The sequence below is a fragment of the Platalea leucorodia genome (genome assembly GCF_965183815.1).
Source record: "Platalea leucorodia genome assembly, chromosome: 7".
Taxonomy (NCBI): Eukaryota; Metazoa; Chordata; class Aves; order Pelecaniformes; family Threskiornithidae; genus Platalea; species Platalea leucorodia.
The window spans coordinates 19,908,080-19,924,378 of record NC_138829.1 but is presented as its reverse complement, the minus strand read 5'-3'; positions in this window follow the sequence as shown (position 1 = coordinate 19,924,378).

The window sequence follows — 16,299 nt, the reverse complement described above, 5'->3', positions numbered from 1 at the left end:
AAAAAAGAGCGAAGGTAGCTGTGGCTGGAACTGGATATTGATGTCCCATTGTAATTATACCTGGAAAGCATCAGAGAGGAAAAGTGCACCGTCTGCACAGAATATGAGTTGTCGATACACTCGCAAAGGCGTGGGGCACCGCAGCTGCTGGGTAGCACGCTGGGTGCCAGCAGCACCCCAGCCAGGCTCTCCGCTTTGCTTGCGGACAGCACGGGCAGCAAGGACACACAGCGCTGTGCAACGCACGCTCTGCTTTGCCCTCAGCTCTGCTATGGAGATGTGCTCCCGCTTCTCAGATAAAGGCAATAGCCTTTCCATTGTACTATTTCTCACCGTGAATACTGTGTGATTTAGTATCAAAAGCCTGTCTATCTATTGGCATCTCTAAAGCACTTATCACCATGGTGCGATACCTTGGCATTATACACAGAGTAAAATAATTACAGCAAGACTGCCTATGGGCAGCTTGTAATGATGGCAAATATTTTCATTTATGCTACTACTTCTATAGGTAATTTTGAAATAAACCATGTGTACTTGCTCAGCTACCTATGAAAAGGTTTGTTAGAATTTTTTCCATTTCCATTTATGTGTTTCTCCTGAGTTTCTCTTTCTCCTCCTGCATTTCAATTTCCTTCCTTCCTTCTTTCACATTGCCCTTAAAAGAGATGAGAACAAAAAAGTTAGAGCCTTTTAAAAGAACGTTTCCAAAAGGTTTTCTAAAGAAATGATTGTGCTGGCTGAAAGAATGTGAATTGCATCTGCTGTTGCTTAACTCACAGAGAAAACTTACCTATTTTAATTTGTAGCAAAGCATAGGACTGGATGAGGCTAAATAAGCATGTGAGCTCTTTTGTTTTTTGAGCTCATATTGTCTAAGGCTTAGTTCCCTCAGCTAATAAACAGACCTGTTTCTACCGTGTTACTATTTCCGGCGACAAGATCAAATAAATACCCAAGTACAATAGTGTCTCTTTAAAACAATGATTAGAAGATAGACACAGTTATACCTGAACTCTGATCTAAACCTGAGAAAAGTGTGAGTTTTCATCCTGAGACAAGTGAGACACAAGACTCCCTGTTTGAGGGACGGCACTCAGATCAGAAAGGAGACTCAGACACAATTATGCAAAAGGGACAATTCACTGAAATTATAAAAGTCTAATGAGAAAAAAGCTTAAATTATTTAAATTGTTTGCAATGAGTTCCTGTTCTCATGCAGCTTATTTCTAAAGGGGGGCACCAGACGGGGCCAGGGGAGGGCCCCAGGGGCCATTGTGGGGCTGGCAGCAGGGAGCAGACCCAGAGCTGTGGGGACCCGGGGGGCAGCAGGTTTCCCCAGGAAGCCGGGAGAGCTTCGTGGGCTTGCTCAGCCTAAAAGGCCACTGAAAATGGTGGGCTGAGAAAGCCAAGCTTGAGGGAAGGATGTACCCTGCAGGGAGACAGGGGCAGGAGGGAGGCTGCTTTCCAAACCTTGTGCTCCATTTTGGGCCAGAAAGCTGAGTTTATCTATTGAAAAAGGTTATCCTGGTTTAGTTTAATATTATAGCATATGAATAAGACAAAGCTCTAAGGACTGGACGGTGCTGGTGTCTTTTCACATGCTCACTTTGAAGAAAGGGAGGGATGTGCCTGGCCCAGGGTTGCATCACAGGTAAGCACTAGTTCCCACAGGGCTGCTCTCCATGGAGAAGCAACTCGGGCTTGTGGTGGAGGAAGAGCAGAAATGCAAAGCAGAGTCAACTGGATAAAATTTACTTTTCATATTTTTTTCTTTATCCTTCACGTTGTTACATTCTTAATGCATGCAGCATTCACAAACAACTCAATTTTAATGGAGGGAAATTTCAGATTCTCAGCCATTGATACAGACCAAGGACAGCTCTCTGTCTTTGATGTATTACACAGCAAGCGTTTTTCTTTTTGTAATCATGACAGATGGTAAAGGATTTCCAGGGATCCAGAGATCAGCTCAGTCTATCAAAATTCTGTCCTGTGAATGAGATAACGCACCACGTGCTACTTCCCAGAGCCCAACAGCTAGATACACTTGTAGCTGGCAGCATCTTGGCAAATTCTGCTCAATGTCTTAAGCAAAAAGGGAGTAGAAGAAAGTTTCTGAATAGCAGGTTCCAAGCTCTGCTTTCAGAAAGCTGGGGGCACACGGGAGAGCAGTCCGTGGGTTTCCATCGGCTCAGCAGCACAGCAAACAAGAGCAGCACCACATCCCCCTCACTTCCACCCGGTTCCAGGGAGCATTCGAGCACTATCAAGGCAGTCAGACATCTATCTCCTTCACCAAGCACCTCGCTTTAAACAGCGAGATTTTCAAAATGTTGAGCAGCCATAGCTCCCACTGAGATCACTGAGGGTTGTAGCAACTTAGCATGTGCGAAAGATTGGGGGATTTTAATTTCCACATTTAAACATCAACTTTGGTGTCTAACTTCAGGTGTCCAACACTTACAGTGGGAGTCAAAGCAAATAAGCATGTCTGCTCCTGATTAATACATTTTGGAAAGCTGAGCACAACAGAAGACAATCCTGGGAATGAAGGCTTCTATCGGTAAAATTGTTTTCACATAAAGGCTACCAGAACAGAATATTTTTTTTTAATTTAAATATTTCTTAATGTATTTACTCATACAAAATAACAGTCATTTCTAATATGTGCAGAACAAATAATGGAGTAGACTGGAGTTTTCTCCAGCGTGTCTTTTCATATCCTCACTTCTGCTTCTGATTAGGTTGGAAGCACAGTGCTGGGATGGAGTAATGAACATCTACCCAGTAATTTATGTGCCAGGAAATTGAACAACCAGCTCCTCAGCCATTATTTCTGTGAATTTCCCAAGCTGTACGTGCATCAAACAGTAACAGAAAAACATAAATTCTGTTAAGCAAAAGGTCTCATTTTTCTATGTATGTCTACAGGCTTTATGGGAAAAAACCCTTACAATTAACCTGTTGACAGAAAACCTGTAAGACCAAATGTTTACTCATTTGATAAGGAATTACCATGGTGGCCTAAATTGTCTGAAAGTGTTAAAGATTTTCGATGTCCCGTAATATGGGACTCTAAAACCTATAAAATTACATTGGTTTCAGAAAAAAGCCCTACATCTGCTACCCAAACCTCAGATCTTTTACCAAATGTTTTAAATTGGGACTCCGAACTGCTGGACACTGAAAATAGTTCAGTATTTTTACCCAAATGTTAGCCGGTGGACTTGGAAATGGAGAAAGGGAAGGTTCTCCATGAGGAACATTACTCTGACAAGTCCACAACCAGACGCTAAAGTACCGTCTTCCAGATGTGCTACAAATATAGGACTTGATTTTACTTATCCAAAATTAATACCACTAAGAGTTTATAGAATTAGTTTTGAAAAACTGGAGAGAATGAGTAACTCTGTGAACCTGCCAGCCATAAATTTATAATCTGATAAAATACATTTGAATAAGAAAAACTCTGTCGTTCCTTAGTAACCAAAACTTCAGGGAAGTTTAATGCTTAGGTGTGTTTAAATTGTCTAAAATATACTACATCAAAACCCTCAGCAGCAGCAAAGAGCAAGGTGCCTGTGTCCATTGAGTAATACAAGTACAAACTTCAATTCTATTTTTTCACTTTGACTGCCAATTTTATGGCACTTCATTTAAGCCTGAATCTCCAAAGAATCAATTCAAATTAGCTTTATAATTTTCCCCAAAGAATCTGCTTTAAAATAAATTGAATTGGAACATAAGACTTAGTAAATGAGTATAAAATTCAAGTGAACATCTCTGAAGGAAAACCTCTTTTAATCAGAAGACAAATAAAGCTCAGGTGCAATAATATATGACAGCTCTAAAAATAGTTTGTCCTTGCTGGTGGTTTGACATCGGTCAAACCATATTTCGTGTAGTTGTGATGTCTAAGGGTTTCATGTCATGTTACTGGGAATATGAGTTGTTATATAAGATTGTGTTTTAAGGCAGACATAAGAATCCTTTTTTTTTTTTTTTTTTCCTCAAGAACCATCATTTCATCGAATCTTAGTGATGTTGTGGCAGAGCACCAGTGCTTTTTGACTTCTTTTCATACAGTTGTGGTTCAGAGTGAGATTTATGCAGTTTTCCATCACTGACAGTGGCATACTTGTTACAGCTTTGGATGTTTTCTGCCACAAGTGTTAAAGTTTATCCTCCCTAAGCAGCTGATAGGAAGTCGAGGGACCACATACCTGTGACCAGGTACCTTGACCACTGGCAGTGGGCACAGGCTCCTGGGGACAGAGCAGGGAGGTGGGACAGTTGCAGCAGTCATGTGCCAATTCAGCTCAGCCTTCTCCCTGAGGAGGAGGAGAAGAGCATGTCTGGCACCAGGCTGGAAATGAAGGCACAAAAGCACAGCTAGCAGCCAGTGGAGTTGTCAGGGAAAAGCTGAGGACGCTCACCTAAGGTGATATTAACAGATTTTAACCAATGACAGGGTGTTCAGCAGAGCACTGAGCCCAGATGTCAACATCCCTTCTGAGTCCCATCCCCGTCATTAATTTTCACTATGTCTCCTTGGCAATTCATTTAGCTTTCCTTTACGGTTCTGAACAGCAAATGCTGAGAAAGTGCTAAGTTTAATTATCATATCACATATACATAAAAATCACTTTGCATTCTACTTATATGCAGCTACGTTCAAGGTGGAAAGCTGAAACCAAGATAATATTAATTCCAGGCACAGCTTCATGCTGTCCCGGTGTCAGGTGTTCCCAGGAATTCACCTAAAGAAGGACGATGAGGAGACAGGGATGTTCTCCTGTGGACTCCTGTGGCTCTTGCCCCATTGTAGTCTTCAGAAAGTTCACTTGCAATCTGGACGAGGTAGGTGTCTCCTCTTGTCTCACCACAGCAGCAGAAATCTGTGTCTCAGCCTGTGCAGCTCTAATCACAAGCATGTTAATAAAGTGCTGAAAGAACAAAAAAATCATGTGTTCACTTTGTCTGATGCCACACGTTTACAGAGGTATCGAGCAGTCACTCATGTTGTCACCTTTCTTTTTCTGTAAAAGCAAGTGAAAGCAGCAAATCAGATTACCTCCAATTTACGTTTTCAAAAATGCAAGGAACAGGTAAGCAATTGCTGGGCGGTGGCTGAGGCAGGTCTGTGCCTGAGCCCAGCAGCTCCTGCCCCTCGCTCTGTCCTTAGCTGCTGCATGGACTGTGAGAAGAGTTGCCCTTCGTGCCACCGACATACCAGCAACTTGAACGTTTCCTACCACCATCCCATGCGAAATCGTTACAGATGGAAGATGACATCTACATCCAATGTGCTGCCAAGTCTTGGTGTTTTGGGGGGAGCTGATGAGGGAATGTCAGCATTACCTCAGGAGTCCTAAAAACGTGAAGATGGGGACTTGAATCTTTCTGCCCCAGAGGAGGCCTGGCGTTGTTTCGGGCAGCACAGCGGGACGGCGGGATGGCCCAGCGCTGCCCACAGCAACCTGGTGTGGGAGGCTGCCTCCAGCCAGGAGGTGAACAAACCCTCGGGGCTGTCCCTGAGGCAAGAGAACAAAAATACCCCAAGAATTTACAGACTTCCACTTCGTATCAGGACAGCCTGTGCAACACCTCCGATGTAGCTTTTCCACATTTCTTCTGAACTTAAAAGAAACCACCTGACGAGCTGTTGAGGCAGCATGGGCTGGTGGCTGCCTGTGGGCCATGGGGGCTCCCTGGGGTGGCAGGGCAGGGCCCGGCAGCCAGGGCCCGTCCCACCCCCAGCCCGGAGCAGGGCACCGGGCACCTCCCTGGGGTCAAGGCCGGGCCAAGGCTGGGTCAGGACGTGGGCCTGCCGGTAGGCCCGGCTCAGCGGGCCCAGGGCTGGGCGGGGCAGGGCTGTGGGGAGCCGAGACCGGCGCTGCGGTGGCATCACTGGGGCAGGGGCTGATGGCCCCGGGGGGCTGACAGGGGGTCCTGGGCCCTGGGCGGGGTGGGGGAGGCCCTGGGGAGGCTGGCAGGGGCAGTCAGACCCATGAGTGCCCTCAGGGCCATGATACGAATTCTAATATTCTTATGTTTTACCTTCTCATACAGACAGATACAGTACTAAAGAGCAAAAGCCCTTCTGCCGAATCTGCCAACCTTTATTAATGTTATTTCTGGCTTCTGCTTGAAAAATATATTGTTAATATCCATATGAGCAATGAGATGCCCAAGATGTCCACCAGAGAACAAACAACAGGAGTACAAACACTCCATAGATGCAGTCAGAGAAGTCTTCATTCAGGACACCTCATTATTCACTTAATTATTCATTTTGTTTATTTACAGTAGAGATATTACACATAATATGGTGTAAATCCCCAGCATCCTCAAACACCAGATGCTGGTTTTTCTCTCCAGTCCCAAAAGGAAAAACCAAAGCATCTCTGTGAGAATTAACAAAAAAGCCCAATTAAATTCCTTGCCAGAATGTTAATTTCCCAACGATAAAAGCAGCAAATTAATAATGAGCTTCTAGTCACCTCCCTTATCACTTTTGCACACATTTGAAATGACAATAATCTGTGTTTAAAGTGGACATTATCAGGTAGACAAGCAAATTTTAAAACTGATTTTAAAAAAGCAAATATATAATGTTTCACCATTTTCTTGTCTCAAATAAAGGTCATAAGGAAGAACTGCTAAGGGCATTGAATGACAAGTTACGCACAAATGTTGGTATAAAGGCATGGGAGATGAGAAGTCTTCATGCAGACTACAGAGGACAACAGCAGGGGCTGGAAGGATCTCAGAGGTCATTCTTTTATCTCCCTGCCCCATGGCAGAATGGACTATACCTAAGCTTTTCTTAGCAGGTATATGTTCAGCCTGTTCTTAGAGCCCACCTGTTAATGGGCATTTGACAACTGCTCCAGGCAACAGATCCCTGCCAGTTACTCCCTGATCATTAAAGATTTTTTCCTGCTTTAAAGTAAATCTCACTTGCTGCAGTTTAATCACATTACTCTTTGTCCTATCAATGGACATGAAGAAAAGGATTATTTTTTTTTCGTATCTGCAAGTCTTTTGTGCATTTGAATAATGTTACCACATCCTCACTCAGTTTTCACTTCTTCCTGTGATTTTTCCCAATTGCTCTGACACCACCCCCTGTTTTGGGGGGACAAGGGCGATGCCATACACACTTGTGTCAAAGGGAGTTTTGCCATTTACTGCAGCAGAAGCTGGCCTGAGCCCCAGGCACCTTGGAACCCTGCCCTGGCCTGCCATTTCCTCCGTGCCAGGGAAGTCCTAGCAGAGCTGAAGGCTTCACACTGCCACTCCATGCTCACAGTAAAAACTAAATTTTTCAAGCCCAAAACAATCAGGTATCTTTCAGCCGTATTTTAATTCAATTTAGAAAAACTACCATTAAATGCACATTTCTTAAGAGGTTTTGACAAGGCATTGCTCTTTTTTGGTATCAGGGTCCTACAAAATCATAAAGCCTCACATTAAATACACTTCTATTTTCATGTGTGGGACCAAATCAGTGCTTTCATTATCAACGAGCAACACATCTTAAGTTGCAACCAGACGGCACTTGAGCAATTATGCACATATATTATCTGGCGCAGGGAGGAGAAACATCAAACATAGCTTGCCAACCTACTGTTGTCCATGTGATTTTTATGATAATACCAGAGGCTATTACACAGAGGTGAAATATTTAGGTTTTCTGATGATTGATTCAGGAAGGGGCATTAATGTGTTTTGCAAAACATGCAAAAAATGCAGTATTCACATAGCTGGAGATAAGTAAAATCGGTCAGAAAACAGTGGAGTAAGGACGTTATCTCAGCAGGAAGACAGATGAACTGAGTATGTACCCTGTTCTTAGAGGCAGAGACCCTTTTAGACATGTTTGGGGAGTACTTTGCCTACTGGGATCCTGTGCTGCTGCAGTAAATATTCCTGAAGTAGCGATCAAGAATATTTAAAGGAAAGAAAAGATTTTATACTGGATTACATGCAATTTCCAGCATGGAGGCTTTAAAAGTCATAAAAATACAAGGTTTAAAATAACCCTAGCCCTATATTGCAGGTAAATGAACATCACATGTATTTTGTAATATATAGTAACAGTGTAACTGTAGAGTTAGATTAACTAACTGCTATGCTCTGAAAAGTGACTATAAAATGATACTGTGGTGTTTCTTGTTTATTGGGCAGCATTGGTTTTTGAATCAAATATAAGTTGTAAGGAAAAAGATGCTTTGCATAGTTGCAAATCTGCCAACAAAACTTCCAACACAAGTCGACATGTAACTAAATTACTGTTTTCATGCACTATCATCAGAATTCATGATTCTGCTGACAAAACAAAATCTTCACTGACATCTCTGATTCCACTGATTATGGATGGGATATTGAAAAATGTCCAGGGGTATTTCTCTGCTGTGGAGCACATTATAGAGACATCCACAGTTAGCAATAGGTGAACTGGCTCAGATATTGAAAGCAGCTTAACTTCAGCTACTTTTCACTGACGTAAATTAGCTCACGCGTATTTTTATGTCCCGTGTCAAGCCCTAAGGCATTCAGCAATGTCTTGTACGTAACTTCAGTGAGGCAAGCCACTAATTTTCACCGACACTTTTAAAAATCCCACTTTTACCTTCACTGGTGCCTATGTAGTCCTGCCAGTGTTGGATCTGCATTGGGTGAAATTGATTACAAATCAGCAGGCACAATTAATATTGCTATTACAATCATGTCTATGGAATAAAAACATATCAGACAAAAAAGTTTTACGTTAATATAATTGCTTTTGTATGAAAACCACACTGTCATTTGTTTGTGTACCTATCATCTCCCTCAGTACTTTAAGTGCATTTCTCGTGTCATTTTCCAAGGTATTCTCAATTCTGCTGAGATGCTCTGGTCAGCCTGACGTGACGCTGACAGCTTCGTCTAGTTCGTTTCTGGACCCTTTTCAGTTCTGTTCTTCAAAAGAGTGTCCTTAGCAAGTCTCCACGAGCATTTCTGCTATACAATCAGCAGGAATGTTTAAAAACAGTAACATATCTAAACCTTCTCTTTGTATATAACAACTTCATCAACAGAAGTCTAAATTTTGTTTAAGCTACTGTAAACTGAATTCATGCTGTTGAAAAGTAAATAGAAAAGCAAGTAGAAAGTAATTTGAAGTCGTTCATGTTAGAGTGTGAAGATTCAGACTACCTCTGGAAAACACCGAAATACAATCATCTGTTTAACATTTGTCTTGGCTTCCCATTCTCCTTCAGAAGAATTTTTAGGTAGGCTTCACAGGGATATGTGGTCAAAGAGCCCTTGCATTAATTGAGATTTTATCTCCTGGAAATCTCCACTTTTTCATGTAATAACAGGATGTCACGTCCGTAACCATTGTGTACCAGAAAGAGTGAAGAAAACCTCTAAAGTGAGAGATGGAAGATAGGTACTTCAATTATCCCATTCACTTGGGAAAATGTAATATTTCCTGGAATCTGAGATACTCTGTACAAGCTCTCAGAGAAGCCCACAACTTTAAACACATACATACAAAGTTACATAAAAATAACCATGCCTATGATCTTCATTTGTTCATTTTACACCATTTTAGGAATACAAATGGATGTTCAAAAGAGTATAAACTACATTTACGCTCATTCTAACATCCCTTCGCAGCGTGAGAATGACATAAAAAGGCCTAAATATAAATAAGAATTGCAGATAATGCATGAGATAATACAATACCCAGTCAATGAGAAATCACAGTGCTATACTTACGTCAATCAACACATTTTTAAAAATCAGATCTTGTTAAATAAACTTGATATGATTTTCCTATGAAATTACAAGTCTGGTGTATTAATGTTGTTCTGATCTGACAGCCTCCATGAGGCATTTGAATCAGTACTAAACAACATTTGGATTTAGAAATTACTGTATAAAAGCAACGTAGCATATACTAAATGGATTCAAGTGTCCCAAAATACCCTTATTTGTGAGTTTATGAGGAATCTTTTCTGAATTATTTTCTAGACGACTCATTTTGTGATCTTTCTTTATTAATGTGTTATTCTTTAAGGATTGTGTTAGTTTGTAGATTAATGAAGACTTGCAAATAATTAAGTGGACAGCTCATTTTTTACCACGTTTAAACTCTTGATGCAATACACAAACCATATCAGGCACATCTTTGTGAAATACAGGGATATGTCATCGAGAAAAAATAGTTTTCTTCTTTTCAGCCCCAACAGATAGAGGTTTTGAAGTAAAATATAACTGAAGGATTTTCCACCTCTTCTTCTGTGAGCAAGTCCATCTTTGGATCTTTCCATCTTTGATAGCAAGGTCCCTGTTAAGAGCTATAGCTTTGCTGAAAGCACGATGAAAGTCATTTAAAAGAAAGTAGGTGTAAGGGAAAGCAAAGCTGCCACTGAAGAATTTCCTCTGTTGTCAGAAGGCTGTGGAACACTATTAATTAGCAGTTAAAATCTAATCTCATTTGTATGCTTCCTAGAAAAAAGGAGCACGCTGTAAAAGAACAGTGAATGACATATCTATATAAAAGATCATAAATATACTTTGAAAGCCTTTGACTGTTTACATTTTCTTCTGACAGAGTCTAGGTTTTGTTTTTTCAATGATGATCGGAAGGGTCCAAGCCATTTCAAGTTTAGCTCAGCCTGTGTTTAGCAGTTCTTGTAAAAGTAAATGTTTTTTTCCCTCATAAGTCTGTAAGACTAGCAGTGTGCCCTTCAGCTTCCTTAATCTGGTGACTATGGATGCTGGGGCAGTATGAGGGGACTGAACCGCAGGTAGCATCCAGGCTTCTGTGCTCTTTCTAAATAGTGTTTCCCACGGGCACAGTTGGAGACAGGCTATTGAACTAGATGGACCACGCACCTGACTCCGTAGGGTATTTCTAAAGTTCTTATGACTTCAGTAGGTCAAAGGTGCCCGAACTTCTTTACGTCCCTTGGCTTATGTACACCATTTCTTAATTTTTTTGTTCCATACTATAGAGAACTGCCATAGAGAACAGAGAACTGCAATGATGAATCACTGCAATGGAGAACTGGTACAAATCAGAGAGCTACAAATATTTTCTTTATGACCTTACCATTCTTTTTGCCATGACCGGCTCTCAACTAGAGAGCCAACATGATTTCTCACACTTGACTTACAGTCCTCAGTTCTGTATGTCTAAGAATTGGTCTTTTCCTGATCTAAATTTTAATACATCATACCAATTTGTAGGTTGTGACAGTTTTCGCAATTAGGAGCAAAATATTATAATCATGGCAACAATGTAAACGTAGTTTCTGACCAGTCTTTGTCAAAGGCACCTAATAAGTTTCAGTATTAAATGATTTTTTAATAAAACTGGATGACTCACTTTTCTTAAGCTCCAGTAAATTTAGGTGATTTGCTAAGTTTAGAAATCTGCAGCTGTTCTCATGGATCACTGTGAACAGAGAAAATCTCTCTATGAAGTAGTCTCTGTCTGATCATAATACACCCAGGTTGTGGCACTGCATAAAGATTTGAACGCTACTTGCCTAATCAGGCAGATCAAGCACGGGAGAGCATTGCAGAGGGTGCTCGGCAGATGCCGAGGGCTGCTCCACCGTTCGGAGCAGCACAGCTCTGTCAGCACAGCAGAGCACAGGACCCAAACCTTGCTTCTAGGCAGCATTTTGCATGATATTGCCCTGCAGTGTATAAATACACCCGTGGTCAAGTACCAGTCTGAGGTCGAGTACCAGTCTGAGGATCTACCTCATGTTCCCAGTGAACTGTGAGAGTGAGACTGTCTATTGTATGTGTCTGATTTTTTAAATTCTTCTTTTTCTTATTTATTCATATGAAGGGTCTAATTTTAAAAACCTAAAAATGCAGGGTGATTCCTGCAGGATTTTCAAAGCTATTTACGTAGTTAGTGCACGAACTATTAGATTCCAGTAGAACCTAGCACTTAGCTGCCTCAACCATTTTCCAGATTACAAGAGCCACCTTCCTATTTATTTAGGTGCTTAAATATTGCAAATATTCTGACTTCTAATTTTTATTTCTTATTTATGATACATATATGTATTTTTATTTATGACAGTAAAGTTATATAATGTATGAATGAAGATCATGGCAAAAATAAAGAGAAATCTAACTGCTTCCTAACATAATTTCTGAATTAACTGTACATCCATTTCACTACTGAATCTTCAAATTACTATTATGAAAGCTATAGAACATAAAATGGGAAACATTATTATGCTGCTATATAAAGCCACAGTTATTTCCACAACATCAGTAGCGAGCACGGTTCCGATCATCTCAAAAAGACTGTGGTAGGACTGAAAAAAACACAGAGAAAAGAGCAAGTGTGATTCAAGACAGAATCACTTCTAGAGTACGGGACATAATAGAAGGGAGTTGTGAACCTCTGGCTGCTGGACACGCAGAGCGTGCTAGGGAAGCATCACTCCTCTGCACCCCTGCTGCTATATGGTTAATCGTCACTACTGCCAACTGTCGGAGACTGGACATTGGAAGAGGTGGATCTTAGGTCTGTCCTGTGCAACAGTTACAATTTTCTGGCGTTTAGCTTAAGTTTCAGGACTCTGCTTTTCATCTTTTATGTGGTGAAATACTGTCTCTGTCCAGACAGGGCTTTTGGGCTCCATCATCTGCACTATTCTGCAATTGTCCCTGTAGGTCTGACTTCAGGGCAGTATTAAAACCTCCAGTAAAATGTGCTCATTTCACAAAGCTAACTATGAAAAAACAAACAAAAAATGCCAAAACATTTAATTAAATGTATTAATTCAGGTCAAGAGCCTCTCAGAAAAAAGAAAGCTTAAAACATGTTTCTAATATATTTGCTAGCTTATGAGGTGGTGACCTATCTACCAAATGGGGACTTGGAAAATCTAGGATACTTGGGGTCCTTCTTCAGGGCTGCTCTCTTTGGGAACAGCATATTGGTTCTGGAATAGGGCTTCCCTCTTTGAAAACAATGCTGTCAAAAGTCAGAATTTCATGTATTTCATCTTCCGAGGCCTTTTGAGACAGTTAAATGTGTTTGTGTGCTGCTTCCCCAACAGAGTGGGTAAGTAGAACTTCAAATGAGTTGTTATTTGTACTTTTATCACTAGAATTTCATATTACTAACTCTCAAGATTGCCCTTAGCCAGGAATAGGAATGCTAACAAATATATGACACTTACAAAATTAGTACAATGTTTGACTATGACATGATTCCATAGCATCTGTTACATCTCAATATGTCACTGAATATTTCACAATTATTTAACATCTATCACAGCTTTCTTCTCCAAGAAAGATTAAGTGTTTCAAAGTTCTTTCCTTTCTAGCGTAAATGTTCTGCAGCTACTAGGGTTTTCTCAGTAGACCTATCTCAAGTCTTTTAACACAACAACTCATCTTAAGATGTACTATTGTAGGTGTCTTATTTTTCATAGCTAGTTTGTAAGCCATCTTTATCTACATTCTTCAACATATTCTCGTATTTAGTAAAGTCAATGGTAAAAGAAACAAGATTTTCACCTTACATATTAGATTTATTTAAATTAGAACGAATCTAACAGAATTATACATCTAAATGCAAACTTGACTGGCGTGTACATAGAAATACTCCTCCGTGGTGTCAGTGAGAGATTTCATCTGACTAAGGCTGAGATTTTCACCATAGCATAGGTATCAAAGCAATTTTAAACACCAGACTCCCTGGCCAACTCTACGTTAGCAAATACTTCAGTGCAAAAGCAGTAGTTTAGTATTAAGATGCCATTGGTGCTGAGTCACTAGATGAAATGTTCTCACCACACATTTTGTTCAAAGTTGTCTGAAGAGAAGCTATGCCACAGAACTGTGGCTTTCTGTGGAGGACCACAGGATCCTCCACCCTAGGAAACTCCATGCCATCCTTTTGGCTGTCTCATGCAGAAGATTAGCATGTCACTGCCCTGTCTCCTTACGGTCTCAAGTTGAAAAGCAGCTTTATTTCTGTTCCTGCTCATTTTTGGCTGACACCATGATGCTGGTTGCCAAACTCTGGCCCCACTCTAAGTTTGATCAACATCCAAAGGTCCCATTGAAGGGACTAACGAAGGCCTGGAGCCATGGAAACAAATCCAAGAGGACACTGTGATGGCAGTCACACTGGCTTTTCTTTCAAATGGAAAACCGGACACGGAGAATGGGATGCCTTGCTGCTGTGACTGTTTTGCTGATGATCAGCTGGACTGCTTGATATATGCTGGAGGACTTGGAGAACTTCATGGTGGTGCAAGCCAGTCATCATTCAGACTCATGTCTCCATTAGGTGTTGAAGCATATTTCGTGTGTGCCCAGAGTGGTCTTCTAGTTTATTTTCCTCCAAAATGGATCTTGATTTGCATGCACCATAATGACCCTGCACACTGAGCCAATAAACAGAAAGTGGGGAACATCAGGGGATTCACTTCAGAACACCACTGTTTTGAGCCAAAATGTTAATGTATGTGCAGCCTCTGGGTTCTTTTAAAATTCATCACTATTTTTTTATTTCTTGCAAAGAGGCTCAGATATGGATCCTTAAATAACTATGATTAAAAAACCCACTTGTTATTCCTGTTTCTTATGGACAATAGTGCAATGTATTTTCTCAAATCCTTATTGGCAATCTCTACACAAAAAGTTATACAAACAGGTCTGATTCTTTTTTACATTTGGGCAGCCTTGCCAAAGAACAGTGTTAAGGAATCAAAGCAGGTATGCAGCTGTAATTCATCCTAATTTTAAGACTGCATTTCATTGCCAGAAAAGTGTAAAGCTGATATGTTATAGTAAATGAGAGTCATGCCAAAGCTTTTCATTGAACTGTGACATTTTGTGTGTCAGCTAGTTACTGGGTTTGACTTGTCAGCCACCACCCACCCAGCTGATTAAAGATAGAAGACACAGTAACACTGCCACAAACCTAATGTACTATCTTTATACTAAGTGTTATTTTAGGAACCTTACAGGGACATATTGCATATTCTATGAGGTACTGCACATATTTCTTTTTTGATTCTTCTGATTACTGAATAAATGGATGAAATACTCATTATTTGATACACCAGAAAAAAAGTAAACAAAATATTTCAATGAGGAAAATCTTGATATTGGGCTTAATCGTCTGGATTCTTTTTCAGTCAAAGCTCTCCCAGATTTTAGTATACTACACTGTGCAAGCTACCGGGAATGTCACATTGCCCAAAGACTATAGTTTAACAACTGTTCATTCAATCAATAAAATAATAGAATCATAGAATGGTTTGGGTTGGAAGGGACCTTTAAAGATCCTCTAGTCCAACCCCCCTGCCACGGGCAGGGACATCTTTCACTAGATCAGGTTGCTCAAAGCCCCATCCAACCTGACCTTGAACACTTCCAGGGAGGGGGCATCCACAACTTCTCTGGGCAACCTGTGCCAGTGCCTCACTACCCTCATTGTAAAAAATTTCTTCCTAATGTCTAATCTAAATCTACCCTCTTTCAGTTTAAAACCATTACCCCTTGTCCTGTCACTCCAGGCCTTGGTAAAAAGTCTAGGTCATCCAAATCCTTTAAAAGGAAATTACAGATTACTAGATTTCAACAGCTATAGTGAATTACAGAAGCCCCAGGAGAACAAAACAAATACACTTTGATAGCATTTATGGTTATAATCTATCCATTTGCTATAAAATGGCAGCAATAGGCTAAGTGTATAAAGGATCCATTTGCAAATAATTTAAACAGATGATGACTCCTCACTTGAAAACTTGAAAAAAGTAAATATTCTTTTTATGGGTATTTTAAACAAGGAAATCCTGCTTGTTAAGTAACCGAGGTGTCAGAAAACAACAAAAAGTCTACATAATAGGAAAGTAAATGTGCTCATAAACTTGGAAAAGATAGTATAACATTCTGATAAGTAAAGTAAATCCTGAAGATCCACCTCTGTGCTGTTCCATAGGGTACATGAATAATTATTTGCTAAAGAGCTATGGCTCTCCAGCTACTGCAACTTTTCAGTGCTGGAGGTTCAGCCACAGTTCAGTTCCCAGGGTCCTGCCAAAGATGGCAGCCATCAAACAAAAGAAAACTTCTTATCTGGGCTCATATCATTGATGTCCTTACACCCTTGGAAATGTCGCAGATAAGAATGTAACCTGCTAATGAGCGTATAGTTCCATTTTATGTCACTCTAGATTTGACATGAGTTGTCAGAGTTGCAGCTTGTAAGCTAAGGCTGATCATAGCTCTTAGCTCTGCCGA